This window comes from Capsicum annuum, chromosome 1, assembly GCF_002878395.1.
Source record: "Capsicum annuum cultivar UCD-10X-F1 chromosome 1, UCD10Xv1.1, whole genome shotgun sequence".
Lineage (NCBI taxonomy): Eukaryota > Viridiplantae > Streptophyta > Magnoliopsida > Solanales > Solanaceae > Capsicum > Capsicum annuum.
The window spans coordinates 67,460,877-67,480,090 of record NC_061111.1 but is presented as its reverse complement, the minus strand read 5'-3'; positions in this window follow the sequence as shown (position 1 = coordinate 67,480,090).

Genomic DNA, 19,214 nt, shown 5'->3' with positions numbered 1-19,214 from the left:
TGGTAGGATGAATAGAATTTCTTTATCTTTAAATAGAAATTTTGGGTTTAAGTTTGAACATGAAAAAAAATCATATCATCACTCTTGTTAAATTTTAATATCAAAATATAATATTATTATTATATTTCTTGGCAACAACTTGATTTCATTACCAAGAGCATAATTACAGAATCGGAAAAGGCTCAAAAATATTCTTGAACTATTTGAAATAGCTCAAAAATGTCCCTCGTTAGATTTTTGGCTCAAAAATACCCCTCCGTTAAATATTTGGCTAAAAAATACCCCTCCCTCTAACAGAATTCGGAAACAGATCAAAAATACCCCTGAACTATCCGAAATGGGTCAAAAATATCCCTTTGTTAAATATTTGGCTAAAAAATACCCCCTTAATGAAATTAAATTATTTCGATTGAATTAAACCCTAACTTTAACTTATTAACCCTAATACTTTAAATTTTTTACATAAAAGTATTTTTTTTAATTTTAAAAATAAGATAACGAAAAAAGTATTTGAATTATAATATAAATTGGTTAAATTTGATTTGAAAAATAAACATACATTTATTCTAAAAAGGTATTTTCACTTTACATCTTTTTAATCTTTAAAGAAATTAACGAAATTAATGAAATATAAATTTTCACTTAAAGAAATTAATGAAATAAAAATTAAATGATGAACTTTATATAAATTAACGAAATAATCAAAATAATTTAATTTAGTTAAATACCTCTTTGTTAAATATTTGGCTCAAAAATACCCCCCCTTAACGAATTTAAATTATTTCGATTGAATTAAACCTTGACTTTAACTTTTTAATCCTAATACTTTAATTTTTTTACATAAAAGTATTTTTTTAATTTTAAAATAAGATAATGAAAACAGTATTTGAATTATAATATAAATTGGTTGAATTTGATTTGGAAAATAAACATACATTTATTCTAAAAAGGTATTTTCACTTTACATCTTTTTAATCTTTAAAGAAATTAACGAAATATAAATTTTCACTTAAAGAAATTAACGAAATATAAATTAAATGATGAACTTTATATAAATTAACGAAATAATTGAAATAATTTAATTACGTTAAAAGAGGGATATTTTTGAGCCAAATATTTAATAGAGGGGTATTTTTGACCCATTTTAGATAGTTCAGGGGTATTTTTGATCCTTTTCCGAATTTCATTAGAGGGAGGGATATTTTTGAGCCAAATATTTAACGGAGGGATATTTTTGAACCAAAAATCTAACGAAGGGCATTTTTGAGCTATTTCGGATAGTTCAGGAATATTTTTGAGCCTTTTTCGTTACAGAATAGATGTTAAGCACTGAGGTTGGACATAGTCCCAGCCTTCAATGTTCTTTGCATTATCTAAACTAGCTACTTATTTTACTAAGGATAGAAATTAAGTTGCTGGAAAACATGTGCTAGCCTAGGCATCGTAGAACCTCTATGAAAAACTGTGACGCCCCATAGTTTTCTCAACTTGATATCACTTCGTAGTATGGTTGAAGGTCAACCTTCTAAAAAATTTTCTAAGTTTCAAAAAGACACAGTCACATTTTGAACTCCTAACCTTTGATAATTTTATTTTCGACCTTCTCGACACCAGAAAGTTAATTTTTAAGTTGATTCATGATCGGGGAAGTTAATAGCACATCTCAGATAAGTTTCAGAATTTTTGGACAGCGTTAGAGGTGTATTTGGGTGATGGAAGTGGTGGCCCGGCGCGAAGTCGGCGCGCCTCGTCGATGAAGCAGTGGACCGATGTGATCTCAACGCGTCGCGTCGGATAACGCGTCGATGCCCAGTTCATATTTTTTTAAATAATAACCTGCCTTGGGAGGGCATTATAGTCTTTTCCTCGCCCTATCTCTACCATAAAACAAAATTAAAGTGCCATTAGAGCAAAATACATCAGAAAAACTACTTTTCTCTCTCTAATCAAAACCTTAGTCCCTCTCCCATAGATCAAGGGTTCGTCTTTAAAGTCAAGGATTTCAAGAACTTAAGTGTGATTCGGATTCCACTCTTCCTTCTAAGCAATCTTAGGTACGTGGGGTTTTTCTAAACTATATGGGCTGGTTGAAAACACTTTGAATATGGTTTAAAGTTTAGAAATCATGAATTTACAAGGGGATTTTGGAATTTACATTACAAATGTGCATTATGAACTCTTAAATGGTACTATTGCTTTGGCCTTGAGGCCTTTTCTTAGAAATTGAACTTTTACTTGTATACATAAATGTACGCACTTGATGAATTTAAATATTGAATTGAGAGCATCAATTATTGGAAATCCCTCTCCCATTTAAAGATTTCCTGTTTTCGTAAGCCATGATTATTTGAATGTATTTTGAGAAGAATAATTACAAATGTTTTGAATATTATTTATGACTTGATTATGGTTTTGATTTTTAAGAGAGGGGGGTTTTATATGTTGATAAATACTGAAAATATAAAATGAAAGAATTGCATGATTTTGTCAAGAATACATGGCCACCATATGTTTGTTTGGAATTGTTGAAAAGATGAGAATCTTTAATTTGCATGGTTTGTTGGTTTGAACATTGTTTTAAATGAAAGAATTTTGCATGATATTTTTATGGCTCAAAATTACGGTTTGAACATTGTTTTAAATGAAAGAATCTTGCATGATATTTTTATGGCTCAAAATTACGACTTGCAAGTCTTGGTATGACGATACCAATACAGACAATGCCATAACAGACATAGAATAAAATAGAATTAGCTTTTACTCAGACTTACAGATCTTGGATTTAGAAAGATGTATGTTTAGAAAAGGCTAAAATTGGGCATAAAGAGACGTTAGGTGGTTCCCCAAAGAAGGCACGAGTTCAAATAACTCATTGCCTAAAATCGTGTTTTATCGATACGGGTTATTACATCCCCTAGAGAGATTTTATGTTTGCCTAGTGCCCTGTGGCGTATTAGAGTCAGACACTCCAACCCTTGTGGTAAACTCGGGTTGGGGGCTTCCCCGTCGAGTCAATGGCAGATTCCATATAGCCTGTGGAATATCAGACTTGTAGGGGCGTGCCACCTAACTCAGACGTAATATAAATATCCAAATTGCATTGATCATAATGATTTATGATTTTCAAAGAATTGCCCATGTGTTTTTGACGTTTATCATGCATGATGTTTCATGACATGCTCTCATCTATTTTATAAATATATAAATGCATTATTTTGGATTCCTTTGCATACCGGTACAATTGTATTGACCCTATTTTTCAGGGTCTGAGGCTCAGTATAGAGGTCCTGCTAAGCCGTAGATTTGTCCCGACAGAAGAGAAGTATGTGCAGTTAGTGAGCTTTTTTTATTTCGAAAGGCCTATTCTTTTCAATCACTTGTTATTTTACTTGGTTTAGGTCTACTGGGGGCATTGTCCTAGATTCAGACAAGTTATTGACTCGTGTAGTAGAGATTTCGTAGACTGAGAAAGATGTTGTTTAGAGGTTGAAAAACTTATTTTTCGTATTGTCGAACGGATTTCAGATTTATGACCATGATTCCATTTATTATAATTTCGCATCTTTTATTTATTATTCTAGTATTGTGCATGATTATCAGATGTAGAAGGGCGCTCGGGCCTCCATGGTTCGGGGTGCTCGTCACGGCCAGGGCCCCAGCTCGGGTCGTGACAAACTTGGTATCAGAGCACTGTTTATGGTCCCAGGTTGTCTGTGAAATTGCATTGGGTAGAGTCCTATTTATGGGTATGTAGCGCGCCACATTCATAAGCGGGAGACAACTATGCGATTAGGACTGTCTCCCTTCTTTGTGGTGTAGTTCGTGATCTAGAGTCTGAAATGTCCCCTAATCAATGGTCTCTTGTATTTCAGAAAAGCTATTATCCATCCACGTCGCTCCAATGATCAGAATACCAAAACTGAAGATGTCCGTCCTACCCATGGGATGAGGACATGCAATAGGGCTCCCACTCCTAAATTTATTGCTGCTCTGGGAGTCCCTTCAGTTCAGACCAACCCACCCAGGGCACCTAGGGCTCCCCGATCAGGGACTAACAATACACAACCTCCCTAGAGAGAGATATTGAATGCTAAGTTTAGACAGTCGATGCATATGATCGCACAGTTGGTAGCTTCGTAGGCTTGATGATCGAAGAATATTGTGTCTGTGTCTATCATATCTGAGGCTACACGGGTGGGTTAGTTTATGAGGATAATGCTGCCTAAGTTTACTGGTGGAAAGGTGGAGGAGGATCCATAAGAGTTCGTAGACGAGATAGAGAAAATCTTTCGAGTGATGCATGTGGATGAAGTAGAAGGGGTTGAGCTAGCAGATTATCAATTGAAAAAGGTAGCAAATCAGTGCTATATTGAGTGGAAAGATTTGAGGGGTGAGAATACTGAACCTTCTGTGTAGGGCAAATTTGTTGAAGCCTTCCTAGACTAATTCTTTCCCCAAGAGTTGAGGCCGTCCAAGGCTGAAAAGTTCATGAACCTGAATAAGGAAAAATGAGCGTCAAAGAGTACACCCTAAAATTAAATCAACTATCTCGTTATGCTCCGTAGTTTCTAAGAAACATGAGGGCCCGTATGAGAAAGTTTGCATCCAGCCTTTCAGATAACTTGGTGTTGGATTACAAGGAGGTGATGTTGAACAGGAATATAGACTTCTCTAGATTGTCTATTCATATGCAGTAGGTTGATGAGTAGAAGAAGAGGGTTTCTAAAGGAAGGGAGAAAGATAAGCAAGCCAAGAGGGCCCGACCAGCAGACCAGAACCATAGTCAGTCGCAAAGTGGTAATTGGGGTAATAGCTGGCAGAAAAAAAGTTTTGGGGAAATGCTTAGTCTGCGGCGAGCGCTCCAGTGCCCATACCTCCAGTTGACCGACGATCTGAGAGCTTTCAAACTAATTATGGATCCAGAGTGCAGGGTACTCAGTCCCAGGGCAGTGTGGCTCAACCGTAATGGACCTTTCCATGGTATGAGACTTACGTTAAGCATCACCCAGAGAGGTGACAATTGGGTATGTTGGTATGCTATTCATGTGGTCAGTCGAGTTATTTTCAGAGAGGTTTTCCTTCTGCCAGAAGGAATTTTGATGGTTCTAGGTCCCAGGTAATCTCTTCTGTGCCACCACCAACTCCTAAAGGCGCTACTTCAGCTACCGAAAGTGGACGCAACCGGTTGTATGCTTTGCTCAACTGTCAGGATGTAGAGGCTTCCCCAGATGTAGTCACGAGTATGTTATAAATCTTCTCCTGTGATGTATATGTGTTGCTTGATCCCGGGTCTACCTTGTCTTATGTAACCCCATTTGTGACAGTCGATTTTGGGTTTGAACCCGAAGTATTGCAGAAACTTTCTCTGTTTCTACTCCTGTAGGTGATTCTATTATGTCTAGGAGGGTATATAAAAATTGTGTTGTGTCTATTTGTAGTAATGATACCGTGGCAGACCTTATAAAACTTGACATGATTGATTTTGATGCTATTTTAGGAATAGACTGGCTCCATTCATGTTATGCCATGCTAGACTGTAGAACCCGAAAGGTTACTTTCTCTTTTATGAATAAACCAGTGATAGAATGGGAGGGTCATTCTTTTGCACCTAAAGGGAAATTTATATCTTACCTTAGAGCCCGTAAGCTCATTTCCAAAGGGTATTTGTATCTCTGATCTGAGTAAAAGATTCTAATATTGAAAGTTCTTCTCTTCAGAATGTCCCTGTAGTTAATGAGTTTCAAAAAGTCTTTCCTGATGATCTCCCACGAATACTACTTGATAGGGAGATAGATTTTGGTATTGATTTATTGCCAGACACTCGTCCCATTTCTATTCCGCCATTTTGAATGGCTCCTACTGAGTTGAAAAAGTTGAAAGAGAAACTAGCAGATCTTCTTGATAAAGGCTTCATCCATCCTAGTGTTTCTCCCTGGGGCGCGCCTATACTTTTCGTATGTAAGAAAGAATGTTCCCTCCGTATGTGTATAGACTACCGCCAGCTGAATAAGGTCACTGTCAAGAATAAATATCTCCTTCCTAGAATTGATGATCTCTTTGACCAACTTCAGGGTGCTAAGTGTTTTTCAAAGATAGACCTTCGTTCGGGGTATCATCAGTTGAAGGTTAGGAAGGTTGACATTCCCAAAATAGCTTTTCAAACCCGATACGGTCATTATGAATTCTTAGTCATGTCCTTTGGTTTGACTAACACTTCTGGAACCTTCATGGACCTAATAAATAGGGTGTTCCATCAGTTTTTGGATCTGTTTGTTATAGTCTTCATTGATGACATTTTGATTTACTCTAAGAATGAGGACGATCATGCCAGTCACCTTTGAATTATTCTTCAGACCCTCAAAGATCATAGATTGTATGCAAAATTTTCCAAGTGTGAATTCTGGCTTAATATTATTGCTTTCTTGGGGCATATTGTGTCTAGTGAGGGAATTAAAGTTGATCCCTAAAATATTGAGGCAGTGAGAAAATGTCCTAGAACTATGACTCCAATCGTTATTCGAAGCTTCTTGGGTTTGGCGGGTATTACAGAAGATTCGTAGAGAGTTTTCCTTCCATAGCTGCTCCACTTACCAGATTGACACAGAAAAAAGTAAAGTCTGTATGGTCTAACTCCTGTGAAAACAATTTTGAGAAGTTGAAATACAAGCTGACTACTGCACCTGTTTTGACTATTTCGGAAGGTACAGAGGGTTCATTGTATATTGCGATGCATCCCGGGTGGGACTTGGGTGTGTACTTATGCAATATGGTAAGGTGGTAGCTTATGCATATAGGCAGTTGAAGGTGTACGAGCGAAAATACCCCACCCATGACTTGGAGTTAGCGGCTGTGGTGTTCGCACTAAAAATATGGCTGCATTATCTGTACGGGGTACATGTTGATATTTTCACTGACCACAAAAGTTTGCAGTATGTTTTTTCGCAGAAAGACTTAAATCTCAGGTAGAGACGCTGGTTGGAACTTTTGAAGGATTATGACATGAGCCTGCACTATCATCCAGGCAAGGTGAATGTGGTGGACGACGCCCTTAGCAAATTATCTATGAGTAGTCTTTCTCACGTTGAGGAAGGAAAAAGAGAGATGGTGAAAGATATTCAATGGCTTGCAAATCTAGGGTTGCGACTTCTGGATTCCAAAGATGGAGGAGTAGTTGTGCATGAGATAGAAAAATCCTCCTTATGTGCCGAAGTAAAGGAGAAACAGACCGAGGAACCCATTTTGATGCAAATTAAGAAAGATGTGGGTCAATAGAAAGTGATGTCTTTTGAAATTAGCGGTGATGGGATTTTAAGATATCAGGGTAGGTCATGTGTGTCAGATGTGAATGGATTGCAGAAAAGAATCCTTGATGAGGCTCACACTTCGAGGTATGTTGTTCACCCAGGCTCTACTAAAATGTACCATGATCTTAAAACTATATATTGGTGGAATAATATGAAGCGTGATGTAGCTGATTTTGTTTCCGAGTGTTTGAATTTCCAACAAGTTAAAGTGGAACATTTGAGACCAGGTGGTACTTCCCAAGAGATAGCTTTGCCTTTGTAGAAATGGAATATGATCAATATGGACTTCATCACAGGACTTCTGAGGTCTTGAAATCAGTATGATTCCATTTGGGTAATTATGGATCGGTTGACTAAGTCAGCACACTTTTCGCCTATGAGGACTAACTATTAGAGAGAGATTATGCCAAGATGTACATTGAGGAAATAGTTTTTTTTCATGGGGCACCGATATCCATTATATCCGATCGAGGTACATAATTATCTTCACAATTTTGGAGATATTTCAGAGGGGTTTAGGTACCCAAGTGAACCTAAGTACTGCATTCCACCCTCAGACGGATAGGCAAGCTGAGCGCACCATTCATACCCTTGAGGACATATTGTGGGATTGTGTAATTGACTTCAAAGGTAGTTAGGTAGCTTATTTGCCATTGATAGAGTTTTCCTACAATAATAACTACCATGCAAACATTAAGATGGCCCCTTTTGAGGCACTTTATGAGAGGAGATGTAGATCACCGATTGGGTGGTATAAAGTAGGTAAAACGAGGTTTTTTGGGCCTGATCTTGTTCATCAGGCAATGGAGAAGGTGAAAATCATTAGATAATGACTCAAGATAGCCCAGAGTCGCCAAAAATCCTACGTCAATGTTAGAAGAAGGGAGATGGAATTTGAGGTTAGTGATTCTTTGTTTCTAATAGTCTCCCCTATAAAAGGGAGTCATGCAATTCAGGAAGAAAGGAAAGCTGAGTCCACGCTATATAGGACCATATTAAATTGTGAGAAGAATAGGTGGGGTCGCTTATGAGTTAGAGTTGCACTCAAATCTGGCTTCTGTTCATCCCGTATTCCATGTGTCCATGTTAAAGTAGTGTATTGGAGACCATTCCCTAGTGTTGCCTGTAGAGGAAATCAAAGTGATAGATTTCTTGTCATATGAAGAAGAGCCTATTGCAATCTTGGATCACCAAGTTTGAAAGTTGAGGAGTAAAGAAATAACTTCGGTTAAGGTGTTGTGGAAGAATAAAAAAGTGGAGGAAGCTACTTGGGAGTCAGAAGATTACATGAGAAGTAGGTACCCCGGACTCTTTGAGATAGTAAGTAATGACATAGAAGGTATCACTCATTACTTTCTCTCTATACTCTTTCTTTTTCTTTGGTATGTTTAAAATCGTGCTTGTCTGTTCTCTAAACCATTATTCGAGGATGAATGATCCCAAGGGGGGGATAATGTGATGCACCACAGTTTTCTCAACTTGATATCACTTCGTAGTATGCTTTGAGGGTCAACCTTTTGAAAATTTTTCTAAGTGTAAAAAGGACTTAGTCACATTTTGAACCCCTAACCTTTGATAATTTTATTTTCGACCTTTCTGACTACGAAAAGTTAATTTTTAAGTTGATTCATGATCGGGGAAGTTAATAGTACATCTCGGGTAAGTTTTGGAATTTTCGAACAACGTTAGAGGTGTATTTAGGTGTTGGAAGTAGTGGCCCAATGCGAAGTCGGCGCGCCATATCGATGAAGCAGTAGACCGATGCGATCTCAAAGCATCGCATCGGGTAACACGTCGATATCCTGTTTGCATTTTTTTTAAATAATAACCAGCCTTGGGGAGGGGATTATAGTCTTTTCCTCGCCCTATCTCTACCTTAACACGAAATTAAAGTGTCATTAGAGCAAAATACATCAGAAAAATTACTTTCCTCTCTCTAATCAAAACCCTAGTCCCTCCCCCATAGATCAAGAGTTTATCTTTGAAGTCAAGGATTTCAAGAAGTTAAGTGTGATTCGAATTCCACTCTTCCTTCTAAGCAGTCTAAGGTACGTGGGGTTTTCCTAAACTACATGGGCTGGTTGAAAACACTTTGAATATGGTTTATAGTTTAGAAATCATGAATTTACAAAGGGGTTTTGGAATTTACATTACAAATGTGCATTATGAACTGTTAAATGATACTATTGCTTTGGTATTAAGGCCTTTCCCGAGAAAATTGAACTTTTACTTATATATATAAATTTACACGCTTGATGAATTGAGAGCATCAATTATTGGAAGTCCCTTTCCCGTTTAAAGATTTCCTGTTTTCGTAAGCCATGATTATTTGAATGTATTTTGAGAAGCATGATTACAAATGTTTTGAATATTATTTATGACTTGATTATGGTTTTGATTTTTAAGAGAGGGGGGTTTTACATATTGATAATTGGTGAAAATATAAAATGAAAGAATTGCATGGTTTTGTCAAGAATACATAACCGCCACATGTTTGTTTGGAATTGTTGAAAAGATGAGAATCTTTTCATGGTTTTGACTCATGTCTTGAAAATATGAATTCTCTTATACTTGTCTGAATGCTTTGGTGGTCTGAACATTGTTTTAAATGAAAGAATCTTGCATGATATTTTTATGGCTCAGAATTATGACTTGCAAGTCTTGGTATGACGATACCAATACAGACAATGACATAACGGACACATAATAAAATAGAATCAGATTTTACTCAGACTTATAGATCTTGGATTCAAAAAGATGCATGTTTAGAAAAGGTTAAAATTGGACATAAAGAGACATTAGGTGGTTCCCCGAAGAAGGCACGAGTTCAGATAACTCATTGCCCAAAACCGTGTTTTGCCGATACGGGTTATTACATCCCCTAGAGGGATTTTACGCTGGACTAGTGCCCTGTGGCGTATCAGACTCAGACACTCCAACCCTTGCGGCAAACTCGGGTTGGGGGTTTCCCCACCGAGTCAATGGAGGATTCTGTATAACCCATGGAATATCAGACTTGTAGGGGTGTGCCACCTAACTCAGAAGTAATACAAATATCAAAATTGCATTGATCAGAATGATTTATGATTTTCAAAGAATTTCCCATGTGTTTTTGACGTATATCATGCATGATGTTTCATGGCCTACTCTTATCTATTTATATATATATATATATGTATAAATGGATTATTTTGGATTCCTCTGTGTCCCAGTACAATTGTATTGACCCCTTATCTTTCAGGGTCTGAGGCTCAGTCTAGAGGTCCTGCTAAGGCGTAGACTTGTTCCGACAGAAGAGAAGTATGTGCAGTTGGTGAGCCTTCTTTATTTCGGAAGGGCTATTCTTTTCTGTTAGTAGTTATTTTACTTGGTTTAGGTCCACTGAGGGCCTTGTCCCAGATTCAGACAAGTTATTGACGTCTTATGTAGTAGAGATTTCGCAGACTGAGAAAGATATTGTTTAGAGGTTGAAAAACTTATTTTTCGTATTGTCAAACGAATTTCAGATTTACGACCATGATTCCGTTTATTATAATTCTACATCTTTTATTTATTATTCGAGTATTGTACATGATTACCAGATGTAGAAGGGTGCTCGGGCCTCCATGGTTTGGGGTGCTCATCACGGCTAGGGCCCCGGTTCGGGTCGTGACAAAAACTTCCTGGAACATCACCCTAACAAGAACATCATTAGACCTTTGCTTATGCTGGAGAACTCTCAAATTTCTCTCCTGCCAAAGAAAGTAGATAACAACACTAAAGATCAATCGATACACACAAGATGTTGGACTCTTACCTTTGAAATGCATCGAAGCCCATTGTATTTCTTCAAAACATGAATCAGCCTACTTGAAAATGCCTTGCCACTGTAGTAGTCATCTCCAGATCCTTATTGAAACTTAACAACTAAAGAATAAATGCTCCACACTCTTTGATTTTAAGCTGTATAGGGGATACAACAATGGTACATTCATACCCCAACTAGCCAATCTATTCCTTATGTATAACCTATTGTGAGCAACCATTCTAAGAAAAAAGATCCACTTCGTAGCTCCAACATTGTTGCATATTAATCTCCTCCAAGGAACTTTGACAAATTGACCTTTGAGCTTGTGGTACATTTTCCTGATAGAGAACTGATCAATATCTAAAAATTCTGGCATTTGCAGTCCAGCTTGTCTTACATACTTATCAGATGGTTGATTTTTATTTCAACCATAATGCCTGATCATACTTAGCTTCCCATATTACCTCGGTATTTTCATAATAAGCATGCAACCACCTCACCCATAGTCTTAATTCTTTTGACATAATGCTCAAAATTTTTAACAAATGGCAGTCTTGTTCCAAATCTCCAGGTCAGTGAAATTCAATCCACCTGTTGAGGTTGGACAACATAGGGTATCCCAGGATAGTACGGTTTTCTTAAAGTTATCCTTGTTTCCAGTCCATAAAAAAGTTCTACAGATGGAAACTATCTTCTTGATGACCTTTTTTGGTAGGACAAACACCCGGGACTAGTAGTTTTGTTTAGAGATGAGTACACTTTTGATCAACAACTCCCTCCTAGCTAGGGGTGTGCATCGGTCGGTTCGGTTTGGTTTTACTTGTTATTGGTTTGGTTTATCGGTTTTTGGTTTTTAAATATGTAAAACCAATAACAAACCAATAAGATATTTTCTTATCGGTTTCGGTTTATCAATTTTTGGTCCTTAACTGTTCGATTTTCGGTTTAACCAATAAGAAAATACTTATAAAATAGAAATAGCAACAACTAACATAAAAAAATAAAATCTTAATTACCGCCAAAACCTACGCAATGCATTTTAGTTTACAAGAATTTTCAAACTTGAACTGAATGAAAAAAATTGAATCGTAATTGTTGGAAGCTTTAAATGTTTTAAGGTTTTCATTACGATAATAACGGAACTTTATATTGTGCCTTTGTTGCCCTAAATAGGTTAATACTTTGTGAATCATTGAATTGTGAATTAGTAGTGCATATAATCTATATACATACACATATCTCTCTATATATAGTGAGATAGATAGATAGATAGATAGATAGATAGATAGACAAAGAGAGAGAGATTTATATATATATATATATATATATATATATATATATATATATAATATAAATAGGGATAAAATAATAACTAAGTGTATCCTTATTGGGTTATCAGTTAGACCGATAACTCAATAAGCTAAAACCGATACCGAACCGTTTACCCAATAAAATTTTTTATAAAACCAATAAAAAGCCGTTAACCCGGTAACCCAATACCAATAACCCAATATTATTTTTATCAGTTCGGTTTATTGATCGGTTCGGTTTTTCCACAGCCCTACTTCTAGCATAGGACAAGAGTCTACTGGTTCAACTAGTGACCCTACCAACAATCTTGTCTAACAAGGCTAGCACTGAATACTAGATCATTTCTTCATACTGAGTGGAATTCCAAGGTACCTGAATGGTAACTCCTCTCTTTGGAAACCAAACATGTGCAAAATTTGATTCTATTGCGCTAGTGTCACTCCCCCAAAGTAAATAGCACTTTTAGTAGCATTGACAGTTAGTCCATAGACATGAGAGAAATCTTGAAAGAATGAGAATAATAGTTGGATAGAGACAAGATCACCCTTACAGAAGATCAACATGTCATCTGCAAACCCAAGCTATGTAATTTGGTCTTAGCACATTTTGGGTGAAACTTAAAGGCAGGATTCTGAGTCATTTTCTTCAACAGTCTACTAAGATACTCCATTACTAAGATGAAAAGGTATGGTGACATTGGGGTCACCTTGTCTTAGTTCTCTCTTTGCCTTAAAAAATTTTGCAGGTTGCCTATTTATGTTAATAACATGGGACACAATAGTGAGGCAAGCCCTAATCCATCCAGTAAAAGTAGAGGGAAGTTGCAAACTATGTAGCATTAGCTCAGAAATACCCATTCAACAATATCATATGTTTTTTGCGTGTCAATTTTAATCATGCATCTTGGTGAAATTCTTTCCCTACTGTACCCCTTTACTAACTCATGGCCGAGGATAATATTATCTATTATAACTCTTCCTGGGATGAATGTTGCCGGTCTATGATCCACTAAAACCTCCATAACATTCTGTATTCTATTTATGATGACCTTGGAAATTATTTTATACAGTACCGTGCAGCATGAAATAGACTTGAAATCCTTTATTGTTATAGGATTCTTGATCTTAGAAATTAATGTGATTGTCGTACAATTGAGGGGCTTGTACATTTGGCAAGTCTGAAAGAAGTGGAGGGGCTTTAAGTTCATATATGTCATAACCCAAAAACAAGGGTCATGATGGCACTTGTCATGGCATACTTTGATAAATAAGCTTATTACCCAAACTGATACACAATGGAGAAAAAACAGAAATACCCCTAAGGTAAGGCTTCTAGAACAAAGACGAGCCATATATTTAAGTAATCAAAACAATGAGGAAAGAACTTATCCAAAATACCAATCAAGCCTAAAACCAGGTGTCAATAGTGTAAGAACTACTAATACAATCCAGGAATCAAATACATCAGAAAAATAACCACAAAGGAATAATATCTGTCTCCGAATACTAATAAAGACATAACTAATACCAAAAGATAGAGGGTGAACTCCGAAAGTATGAATGTCTAACAGCTACCTTGAGTAATCTGAAGGCGCTCGAAAATCAACTACTCTGTGGCGCACCCAAACTTGAAGCTATCTCGAAAGGGTGGAGTAGGAGTAAGTATGGTCCACTTGTACTTAGTAGGTATCATAGGCCGACCGAACAAAGTAGAAAATAAAGCATATAAAATACATACTAAAGGCACGTTACCTGCAATTAGAAAATGTCCCACAACGGTAGCCCACACCGCTTGCACTAACAGTTCTATGATATCTAGGGGTGTGCAAAAACCAAGCCGACCGATAAACCAAACTGATAAAAATGTTATTGGTTTATCATTATTGAGCTTTGGGTTAACGGTTTTTTAATGGTTTTATAAAAAAAAATTATTGGATTATTGGTTCGGTTCAATTTTTTTTATTGGGTTATTGGGTAAACCGATAACCCAATAAGAATATATATATATATATGACTTATTATATATTTCTCTTTAATTTCTACAAATTAACAAACCTATTATTTCAATTATATAAATTCTTAATTTCTCCTAACAACATTTAGTTCAAATTTGAAGATTCTTGTAATTTAAAGCACAACATATAGAATTTTTCGTTGTAACTAAGATTCAATTTTTTTCATGTTAGTTACTACTATTTCTATTTTGTGAGTATTTTCTTATCGGTTTAACCGAAAATCAAACCGTTAAGGACTAAAAACCGATAAACCAAAAACCGATAAGAAATATCTTATTGGTTTGGTTATTGGTTTAGCATATTTAAAAACTGAAAACCGATAAATTGAATCGATAATATATAAAACCGAATCGAACCGACCGATGCACACCCCTAATGATATCCATATATAATATAACAACACACAAGATAGGGATATAAATATACACAATATCACATACAAGTAGAACAAAAGAGGGACATGTATAATCAAGATCATCAAGTACAATTAGAGAAAGATGGAACAATTAGATGTTAACAAGTGAAGATATAGAACAAATAGGTAGATGACAAGTCAATATGACAATTCAAGCACAACATAAACACAATAAAGTGAGTGCAATGTATATGATGATGATAATGCATGGTATTGACACACAACCTTGAGTTTTGCACACAACCTCAAGTTTGGCATTGTCATGACCCGAGGCTACCCCCTAGCCGCGACAATGGTGCTTATGATCACAAGTGACCACAAGCTAACCCATGGGATGGTACCTGCTATGAGAACTGAATAAAATGGCACTGATATAACATATGCAGAAGATAAGCTAATAAACAACTGAAAACTGAAATACATAATGTTGTATTTGAGATAATTGATAAAAGATGAAAGTAACTGACTGACTATCTAATTGTTTGTCTGAAAAGCCTCTAACTGACTGAGGAGTTGATAGGAAAAACCCCCAACTAACTCTGACCGAACATAATGAAATACTGAAGTACTAAATGAAAGATAATATATCCTCGATGGATGAGGATTCACCACAACAGATGCTGAGTAGCTTGGCTGTCTAACTGCCATCGAGAAACTGAGCCTTTGAACCTATGATATAAAACATCATAGCACAAAGAAGAGTATGTGGTCAGTACTTTAAATGTACTGGTATATGAGATGAGGTCTAGCTGAAATGCATGAGGTACTGTGCATATGAGATAAGTCTAACTGAACAACATGAAATAATTGAGCATGAATGCATGGAAATTGTAATATCTAAAAATGCAAGACAAGCATATACATATCTATAATCTGAAAGACTGAAATCTGTATAATAGAAAAACTGTAAATCTGTATGCTTTAGTCAAGCAAACCTAAATAGAATATACACTGAATACTTTACTGACTATGTGAGGTATCATCTAACCGACATGACCCAATCTGAGCTAATCAGGGTTCGATCTGTAACCCCAGTTGGAAGGGTGTTAGTACAGTGCCACAGGTACTAACACTGGCTGTGTGGACTCACTAAACTGGTGTATCGAAGGACTAATAAGTCACCCTCAACTGGCAAATGCTCTATTAAGATATGTGTCACCCTCAACTGGCAGGTAGACATCTATAACCTATGCTGGCTACGTAGTTCTGGAACTTGGAGATTGCTACTAAGGGTTACACCCTCTACTGGTAGGTGAGCTCCTATCCCTGGGTTCACCCAGTGCTAAATCCTACTCCCAACTGAACTGACATTGGAACAAAAACTAAACTGAGTTTAACAGAACAAGATTTCATGACTGATAGTGCTCATTATGATTATGATAACTAAATAAATAGGAATATTCATGGTTTAATTGAATCATACTTAAAAATCTAAAAATCATGTAAAACACGTAGGTATCGGGTATTCATAACCCACCAATACTAAATGACCACTGAATGTAATAACAAGCTTAACAACTATAGTAAAGGATCATGGTTCAAAACCAATAACCATGGACATTTCATACTACTGTATGTAATAGCAAGCTTAAAAAATATAGTAAAGAATCATGGTTCAAAACCCATAAGCATGGACATTTCATCAAACATGTGGAGATTATGAATTTAACATGGGAATGCTTACTAAGAATCATAAATTTTGGATTTATCATGGAATTCACTTAAATAAAGCATGGGAAACTCAAATTCATAGCATGAGGAATTCAAAATCGTACATGGAATCATACATGGTCTGAATTGAATAAAAATCACTATGAAAACATGAATTACACCTATCTCAAGCAATATAAAAATATCATAATAATAGAAAAATCCATTCTTTAATAGAAAAGAGGATTTTTGGGCTCCAAGGGTTAAAGGTACCTATGAAAGAACACCCCACATACTTTACACTTTTACCTTGAAAGAATCACCAATCTTGATGCTTTCTTGATAGTTCTTAAACTTGGGGAACTTAAATTCGTGATTTCTTGGGGATAAAGGAATTGAATTTGTGTTCTTGGGAAAAGTAAATGGTTTTCTTGGGAGGATAATTGGAGAAGAAAGAAAAAATTATGTCCTAACTGATGCCCAAGTCGTGTTATGAACAATTAGGTTGAGGGGGAAAAGACCCAATTGCCCCTCTAACATTTAAATTGGAAACTGGACCTGACAAATTTACTGTGATGCGGTCCTACCGTAATCATTCATTTCCCTCATCGCGACGTGGTCTGCATGATAATGGGAATAGAGCTGCGATGCGGGCTTATCATGATGACCCTCTGGTTTTGTGATCCAAACATGCCCCAAACTTTGTTTGAAAAATCCAAAACTTCTCTGAGACATAATTTTACAACCCTGAACATGACTTAACTCAAAAACCAACATCTCGATCCTCCAAGTTTAGAAGCCTTAAAAATGACTAAGTCCCCAATACTTCATAAAATTTTGAGGCCTTAAACCCCTTATGGATGCAACTAAAAGCTGAACTGAGCCAAGAATAGTATAGGGTATTACAATATCTCCCCATTGAGAACATTCATCCTCGAATGAGACTGGTTAGGCTGAAAGTAATGAACTAGGGTAACTGAGATCACATACTGAACGTGCATGACTTGAAACATGATTACATAACTGAGTCTGAAACATAATACGTGAACTAAACTGATGTCGTGAATGCATGCAATAGCATAATGATGTTTAAATAGTTGGAACTGAGAATGGAAAAGAATCAATCTAATGAAAACTATTACCTCAATCTGAGCCTGAGTTTGCAGAGAAAAGATGAGGGTACTTGGTATGCATATCTACTTCTGCTTCCCAAGTCCCTCCCTCTACGGACTAATTCCGCCATAGAACTTTAACCAAGGGAACTTCTTTGTTACTTAGTCTATGAATTTGATAATCAAGGATCTAAACTGGGACTTCATCGAAAGAAAGGCTATCCTGAATGCCTATACTTTCTAAAGGAATAACAACAACTGAATCGCCAATAAATTTCTTTAACAAATAAATATAAAACACCGAATGAACTGATGCCAAATCTGCAAGCAACTTTAGGTCATAATCTACCTTCCTAAAATGACTTAAAATTTTATAGGGGCCAACACAGCGGGAACCGAGTTTCCCCTTTTTCCAAATCTCTGTACTCTATTCATGGGCAAGATTTTCAAATAAACTAAGTCACCAACATCAAACTCAAGGTCTCTCCTTCTCACATATGTATAAGATTTCTAATGACTTTAGGCTATCTTCAACCTCTTCCTAATTAATTGAACTTTCTCCATCACATCAAACAATGAATCTGGCCCTATAGAGAGCCTCAAACGGAGCCGTTTGAATACTGGAGTTTTAGTTGTTATTGTAGGCAAACTTAATCAAAGGTAAGTGGTCATTCCAACAACCTTTAAAATCAATAATACAAGAACTCAATATATCCTCAAATGTCTTAATGGTCCTCTCTGCATGACCATCTATCCAAGGATAAAAAGCTGTACTGAGATGAACTTGGGTACCAAGACCATTCTAAAAAGCCTTCTAAAAGTGAGAGGTAAAATGAGTGCCTTTATCTGAAATGATAGACAATGAAACTCCATGCAACTTAACCAACTCTCTAATATAAAGCCTGTCATAATCATCAGTTGAGTACAAAGTATGAACTAGCAAGAACTGAGTTGATTTAGTCATTCTATCCCTAATGACCCATATCGAATCATGACGACAAGTACGAGGCAAACCTATCACAAAATCCATGTTCCCCACTTCCCACTTCCAAGTAGGGATGCTGAAATCCTGCAATGTACCACTAGGCCTCTGGTGCTCAACTTTAACTTGCTGACAATTTGAACACTTAGCCATAAACTCTGTAATATCCTTCTTCATACTATTCCACCAATAGATTTCCCATAAGTCATGGTAGATCTTGGTGGCTTCTGGATGAATGAAATATCACGTACCATGTACTTCTGCCAAAATTCTCTGCCTCAAACCATCAACACATGGAACACATAACCTACCCTGACAACGAAGCACACCATCTCCCCCTTAGGAGAAAACCTCTACTTTCTGATCTCTAACTTTTTCCTTCAACTTAACCAAACTGGGATTCCTATCTTTCTTTTCTTTTACTTCGATAACTAATGAAGATTTTGAACTATTCTCAACCTATATACTACCTTCGACTGAATCAACCAATCGAACGCCTAACCTAGCAAACTGATGAACCTCTTTGACTAACTTCTTCTTATCCTTCTCAACATGAGCAACACTACCCCTAGATAATCTACTAAAGGCATCTTCCACTACATTGGACTTGCCCAAATAATATAAAACACTCATGCCATA